Source organism: Saccopteryx leptura, chromosome 2, assembly GCF_036850995.1.
Source record: "Saccopteryx leptura isolate mSacLep1 chromosome 2, mSacLep1_pri_phased_curated, whole genome shotgun sequence".
Lineage (NCBI taxonomy): Eukaryota > Metazoa > Chordata > Mammalia > Chiroptera > Emballonuridae > Saccopteryx > Saccopteryx leptura.
In genome coordinates, this window is record NC_089504.1 from 331573605 (window position 1) to 331581912 (window position 8308).

Genomic DNA, 8308 nt, shown 5'->3' on the forward strand with positions numbered 1-8308 from the left:
GGGATGGCTCTGTGGCCTCTGCCTCAGGCGCTAGAGTGGCTCTGGTCGCAACATGGCGACACCCAGGATGGGCAGAGCATCGCCCCCTGGTGGGCAGAGCGTCGTCCCATGGTGGGCGTGCCGGGTGGATCCCGGTCGGGCGCATGCGGGAGTCTGTCTGACTGTCTCTCCCTGTTTCCAGCTTCAGAAAAATGAAAAAAAAAAAAAGAAAAATAATAAAAATAGTAAATTTTATGTTGTGTATTTTGCAATAAAAATTAAAATATTGAAAGTTTTATTGTAAAGGAATACAAAATGATAAAAACTCCAACAGAGAAATGGGTAGACATGAACAATTCACAAAAGCAATACTGTATAAATGACTAACATACATTTTAAAAAATTCAATCTTATTAAAAATTAAGCACTCAAGGCCCTGGTCGGTTGGCTCAGTGGTAGAGCATCGGCCTGGCGTGCAGGAGTCCCAGGTTTGATTCCCAGCCAGGGCACACGGGAGAAGCACCCATCTGCTTCTCCACCCTTCTCCTTCTCCTTCCTCTCTGTCTCTCTCTTCCCCTCCCGCAGCCGAGGCTCCATTGGAGCAAAAGATGGCCTGAGCGCTGGGGATGGCTCTGTGGCCTCTGCCTCAGGTGCTAGAGTGGCTTTGGTCAGGACAGAGCGACGCCCCAGATGGGCAGAGCATCGCCCCCTGGTGGGCGTGCCGGGTGGATCCCGGTCGGGCTCATGCGGGAGTCTGTCTGAATGCCTCCCGTTTCCAGCTTCGGAAAAATACAAAAAAAAAAAAAAAAATTAAGCACTCAAAATGTTAAATGTGATACCATTTTTTTACATGTCAAGTTTGGAACTACTGATTGTTTTTTAATTACCTCCCACCCCGGGTTTGTAAGAAGAAGGAAAGTGAATACTACTAATTGTAACTGAGATTGGAGTACAAATTGGTCCAACCCTTGTGTACGGCAATGTGACAGTATAATGGAAAGTCATCAAATGTGCATATCTCTTGATTTAGTAATTTTTCTTCTTGCAATTCATCCTAAGGATGTAATTAGAAATGTGAAAAAAGGTCTCTGTAGAAGAACATCCACTGCAGCATTGTTTATAATAGAGTAAAACTGGAAACAACATCAAAGTCAAACCGGAGATTAATTAAAGAAAGAAGCTTATCCATATGATGGGATATTACACAGCTGCTAAGACTTTATTAACATGAAAATGTCAAGATATATTTTGTTGTAAGCATGGTGACTATTGTTAATAATACCATATGACATATTTGAAATTTGTTAAGATCACGGTCCTGGCCAGTTGGCTCAGCGGCAGAACATCAGCTCAGCATGCAGAAGTCCCAGGTTTGATCACAGTCAGGGAACACAGGAGAAGTGACCATCTGCTTCTCCACTCCTCCTCCTCTTGCCTCTCTCTCTCTCTCTCTCTCTCTCTTCTCCTCCCACAACCATGTCTCAAATGGTTCAAGCAAGTTGGCCCCCGGCGATGAGTATGGCACCATGGCCTTGCCACAGGTACTAAAATAGCTCGGTTGTTTAATGATCACATTAAAAGCAACACAGCAGCAGCCCCAGATTGGCAGAGCTGCGCCGAGTAGGGGCCTTGCCAGGTGGATCCCAGTTGGGGTGCATGTGGGAATCTGTCTCTCTGCCTCCCCACCTCTCACTTAATAAAAAAAAGAGAGAGAGTAGATCACAAGAAAAAAATTTTAACTCTATATGATGATGGATGTTACCTGGACTTACTGTGGTTATCACTTTACAATATATACAAATATCAAATTATTATATTATACACTTGAAACACATATAATATTATTGTCCATTATATCTCAATTTTTATAAGAATATCTTTTTGAAATAATAAAAAAAGTTACCAAATAGAACTAGTATATTCATATATTCATTGAAAAATCTGGAAGAACTACAGGAACATATAAAAAATAATTTATCTCTAGGTAGATAAAGTGATATATATAGAGTCTAATTTTTCTGTTCTGGCCAGATAGCTCAGTTGGTTACAGTGTCATCCTGATGCACAGAGCTCACCAGTTCAATCCCCAGACCGGGCACATAGAGGAACAGATCTATGTTCCTGTCTCTCTCTCTCTTTCAATCTCTTCCTTCCTCTCTCTATAAAACCAATTAAATATAGTCTAATTTTTCTAAATAAACATATGAAATAAGAAAAAATACAGCCCTGGCCAGATAGCTCTGTTGGTTAGAACATTGTCCTAACGCACAGAGGTTGCTGGTTCAATCCCTAGTCAGGGCACATACAGAAATAGATTGATGTTCCTGTCTTTCTCTTTCACTAAAATTAATAAATAAATACAAAACAAAAAACGTTTGCCTGACTTGTGGCAGGAGAGTGGATAAAGTGTCTACCTGGAATGCTGAGGTCGCCGCACATAAGAGAAGCAACAATTACAAGTTGATGCTTCTCATTCCTCCCTACCTCTCTTTCTCTCTCTCTCCTCTCTCTAAAATTAATAAATATAATCTTTATAAAAAAGAAAAAATACAATAAAAGTAACTTTTTAAATGATTAAGTATCAGGATGTTTATTATACTATTTATGACATTAAAAAGTAAAAATAATCTAATTTTACACAATATGAAAATGTATAGACACAGTATACTGTGGTTTATCCACACAGTGGAACAACACTGCACCGGAAAAAAATAATGTATTTCTGGGTTAAAAAGAAGACTACAAAATAAGATGTTTAAAATATGTATAAAGCCCTGGCCAGTTGGCTCAGTGGTAGAGCACTGGTCTGGCGTGTGGAAGTCCTGGGTTTCCCAGTCAGGGCACACAGCAGAAGCAACCATCTGCTTCTCCACCCCCTCCCCCTTCTCTCTCTCTTTCTCTCTCCTCTCTCTCTCTCTTTCCCTCTCGCAGTCATGGCTTGGTTTGAAGTAAGTTGGCCCTGGGCACTGAGGATAGCTCCATGGCTTCACCTCAGCAGATACCGGCAACCTCAGCATTTCAGGTCGACGCTTTATCCACTGCGCCACCACAGGTCAGGCTCACCTCAGCAGATAAAATAGCTCTTGCCAAGCAACAGAGCAGTGGCCCCAGATGGGCAGAGCATCACCTGGTAGGGGGCTTGTCAGGTGGATCCTGGTCAGGGCGCATGCAGGAGTTTGTCTCTTTCTCCCCACTTCTCACTTAAAAAATAAACAAATTTAAAAAATAAAATATGCATAATGCTGCTCTGGCCAGATAGCTCAGCTGGTTAGAACATCCTCCTAAAGCTCAAAGGTGGCTGGTTCCATCCCAGTCAGGGCACATACAGGAACAGGCTGATACGCCTGTCTCTCTCTCGCTCTTTCCCTTTCTCTCTCACTAAAATCAATAAATTTTTTTTTCTGAAGTGAAAAATGGGGAGACAGAGAGACAGACTCCGCATGCACCTAACCGGGATCCACTCGGCATACCCACTGAGGGCTATGCTCTGCCCATCTGGGGTGTTGCTCCGCTGTAACCGGAGCCATTCTAGTGCCTGAGGCAGAGGCCATGGAGCCATCCTCAGCACCCAGGCCAACTTTGCTCCCATGGAGCCTTGGCTGCAGGAGGGGAAGAGAGAGACAGAGAGGAAGGAGAGGGGGAGGGGTGGAGAAGCAGATGGGCACTTCTCCTGTGTGCCCTGGCCAGGAATTGAACCCGGGACTTCCACATGCCGGGCTGGCACTCTACCGCTGAGCCAGCTGGCCAGGGCCAAATCAATAAATATTTTTTAAAAACTTTTAAGATATGTACAGTGTTTAGCCCTAGCCAGTTAGCTCAGTTAGTTGGAACGTCATCCCTATACACCATGGTTACAGGTTCAATCAGCATTCAGGGCACATGCAAGAATCAACCAATGAACACATGGACACGTGAAACAACAAATCAATGTTTCTCTCTATATATATATAAATATATATATATATATAATCAATAAAATAAATTAGAATTATCCCTGGCTGGATGGCTGGTTGGTTAGAGCATCATCCCAAAACACAGAGGTTGTAGGTTTAATCCCTGGTCAAGACACATATAGGAACAGATCTATATTGCTCTCTTTCTCTCCCCCTCCCACTTCTTCCTCTCTCTCTAAAATCAATAAAATAAACATTTAAAAAAATAAAAACTTAAAAATAAATTAAAATTAAAATGTATATGTTTATTTATAAGAAAAAGGGGTTTTTAATGAAAAATGTAGAAGATGTTATGACTGGGAGGTATAAATGGGCAATTTTGTTTTCATATCTTTGCTTATCTAGAATTCCTAATTTTTCTACAATAAATATTGAAAATATAATTTTTTAATACATAGGCATTGATTAGCAAATAAAACATATAACGATCTTAGGAGATCTCCAAGAAACAAGTGAAAAAAGCACAAGACAGAGAAAGGTATAGTGCTGCATGATCCTGTCAGTGCCTAACTTACAAATAAAAAACTGTGTGTGTGTGTGTGTGTGTGTGTACATAGAATTTGTTAATGGTGGAAAACTTTGGGCAGAAAAGTTGAGGATGAAAGATGAGGAGATTTTAACACGTTAAAGCATCAGCATATTTTATTTTCTGAAGTATTTTAAAGAACTGTCTGGATAATATGTATATAATTTTATATTATATGGATGGTGAGATATTTCAAACAATAAAAGACAAACAACAATCACAAATATCCAATTATCTTTAAGAAGTTTCAAGAATTGTTAAGACTATACAGAAACATTTTAAAAAGATATGATATAATATGGGTGAAAAAAATCAGATAGTTATGCCATGGAAACAACTATGTAAATCATCATGAGTATGAAAACAATAGAAAATAATTCACAAAAATAATGCTAGTCGCATTAGGACAGCAGGATTACAGGTATCCTTTTGTTATTGCATTTCCCAACCTTACTGAAGTGCAATTCTAATACTTTTCTAATAAAACATAGTGTTAAAAAGAACTGGCTACACAAAGTTGTACATTTAAGGTAAAATGTAGACTATCATGTCTGGCAAAGCTAAGGGGAAAATAAAAGGAAAAAGGAGACACAGTTATACCAGATCACCAAAGATTTGGGGAGCTAATTGCCCAAGATCATGGAAAGTGGTCTGAAATGGAGGGATTTCAGGCATGGGCAGTGATCCCTTTAATGATGCCTGTCAGGTGAGCTCCTGAGCACTTTACCCTAAACAAAGGAGGATGGGAGCAAGCTTAAGGCAGAGGCAGTGTATCTGAGGTCAGACTGTGGCCCAGTATACCCACACACAAGCACCTACAGCTCATTTCTCTTGCCATGACAGTTGTTTAGGAACAATCAGAAATTCTAAAAGTCAGAGCTGAGATTTTTAGGGACCATTTTGTCTAAATCAGGCATCTCACCACTAAAGAGCATGCAGCCTTGCCCTAGTCTGATCTTTCATTCAGAACATGTGCTGACCAAGAAGCTTATCCACAGTAACCCAAAGCTCCCAACACACCATCTCTCTAGCTACAGAATCCCAATGAACCCAGATTGGGTGGTCTTTGGGGTCCCAAGCTGAACTGAGGAGGCCAGGACAGAATGGCTAGACTCTCTAACTAGGCTACTCCTGCCTCTTTGTTGCATGGAGAAGGGTCTTGGTGCCCAGCAATACTGGAGCACTCAATGAGCCATAGTCTGGGAGAGAACAGCAAATGCAGCTCAAGCTGGTGAGGAAGATTGTACTAGATAAGTCATCCCTCCAGAAACTTTCCTACTTTTGTCCACCCTGCTGTGCCCTGGGAAGTTGGCCTATACAAACAATGTCAATGGGCTCCTTTTACCTCTGGTTCTGATTGGGATTGACTGGAGGAAGCACCCGTAGGGGATTGGGAGGCAAGAAGAGTGATGTTGGGTTATTTATTCCTCAGCTTCCTCCTTGACAACTCACTGTGGGTTAGTTACTTCCCTTTAGGTAAACCACAGCCCTCTCTCCAAATCTATCCTTTCTGAGTTCCCATAACTACCTTCTTCTCTGGCTCCTCCAGGCTTCAGGATGATATCAGCTCTGCCTATCCCTGTCCTTAAACTCTGCCTATCGCCTTGTAAATAGTCCTTTAACTCTCTTCAAATGATTTAATTGAATTGTCTGTTCCTTACAAGGACACTGACCCACACAGAGTTGTTACCCAAACAGAACTCAAAGAACTCAATATTACAAGCTGTCACAAAGAGATGGAGGGAGCCTCTAGGCTTTCTCTGCCATCCCTTCATTCTTTTTTCTAGTTTTTATTTTTATTTTATTTTATTTTTTTAATGAGAGGGACAGACAGGAACAGAGACAGATGAGAAGCATCAATTCTTCATTGCAGCTCCTTAGTCTCCTTAATTGCTCATTGATTACTTTCTCATATGTGCCTTGCTGGGTTGCGGGGGGGGGGGGGGGTGCAGCTACAGCAGAGTAAGTGACCCCTTGCTCAAGCCAGCGACCTTTGGGCTCAAGCCAGGACCATGGTATCATGTCTATGATCCCACACTCAAGCCAGATGAGCCTGCACTCAAGCTGGTGAACTTGGGGTTTTAAACCTGGGTCCTCTGGGTCCCAGGCCGATACTCTATCCACTGCGCCACCGCCTGGTCAGGCCTGAGCTCACTCTTTTAACTGGCATTTGGGGGTCTTGCCTTCCCCAAAAGTTCATGGCTGCTTTCTACCACAAGTGGATTCATCTCCTCACAGAGGGACCTGATGAATCCCACCTCTGGCCTTGACTGTACTGAGGTTTGAATCCTAGCTCCACTGCTTACAAACTGGGTGGTGTCAAATTTCTAACAAAATTTCTCTTAAATTTCAGTGAGATTAAAAGTGGGTAAAGTGCTCTGCTCAAAATTATGGTTACTCCTGAGGTAAAATGTATACTTTTTATACACTTTAGTTTGCATTGACATTGTTACAAGTTTAATGTTGAAAATAGTAAAAAAGATTTTTTTTTTTTAGGTGAGAGGAGGGGAGATAGCGAGGCAGATTCCCACATGTGCCTGGACTAGGATACACCCAGCAACCCTATCTGGGGCCAATGCTTGAATCAACTGAGCTATTTTTACCACCTGAGGCTGACGCTTGGACCAAGCAAGCTATCCTCAGTGCCTGGGGCCACACTCGAACCAATCCAGCCACTGGTTGCAGGAGAGGAAGAGAGAGAGATAGGGGAGGGGGAGGAAAGTAGATGGCTGCTTCTCCTGTGTGCCCTGACTGGGAATGAAACCCAGGATGTCCAAACACCAGGCCAACACTCTATCCACTGAGCCACCAGCCAGGACCAAATGATTTTTTAACAGTAGTTAGTAGATTGCCTGGTACATAGAAAGTACTTAATAAATGTCAATTATTATTATCATCATCTCCATATTTCGTAATTGTCTCTGGCTCTCCCCACAACTTCAGGCAGAGTGCCATGCAGTCAGCCTTGTTCAGTATTATTACTCTTTGTGTTGACTGACTGATTGTTAATTTCCTCTAAGTAGGAGTCCTTCAGTCCACTGCTCCCAAGTCCTTTCCCTAGCTCTCCCTTCCCACGGCCATCTCTCAGCTCTGCGTGCTCATCACTTTCAGCTGTGTGCTATGTGCACATCTTTTGTAGTTTCACCTGTGAATATTTTTCTGCCGAAGATGTTGCAAGAGTCCTGAGGACAGCCCTCGAGGCCTTTCATGCCCAGCTGTACACTTCCTGTGGCAAGGCTGGAACTCCTCCCATGAAAAGGCAGAGCTAACCCTCACACAGGCATCTGGAATTGTTCGTGTTAGGTGGTAAAAAGCCAGAGTGCCAGGACTCAGCTTGACACAGATCAAGGAGAATAACATTCAGGGCTTGGTCACAACAATCCCATTCACATGCACTTGACAAAATCCTTTCATTCTAACCTCTTGACATTCTCACAAAGGTCAAGGTGGCAGAGTCGAGGGTGCTTTTTCCTGAAGGCAAGGGTGGAAATGACACCCAGAGGGAGCTTGAGCCACCAGCCACTCACACAATGTCGCCTGGTCCCTTGCCATCATGAACATAAATGCCTAATGAGAATTCAACACTGTTTTAAGCAATATATATATTGCTGTTTAGAGTAGAAGCCACATACATGAAAGTGATAAATGGTGCAATGCTTGGGGAACACAGTGGCAGAAGAGAGTCATTTCAGATTGGTGCATATCAGGGAAGATTTCCTGAATTTGAGCAAGGTAGCATCCTTAAGGCAGAGGTAGGGTGGGAGGAATAGTAAATGAGGGATGTTCGTGGGTATGAGGAGAGTTTGTTGTGATAGCATATATATATATGTGTGTGTGTGTGTGTGTGTAT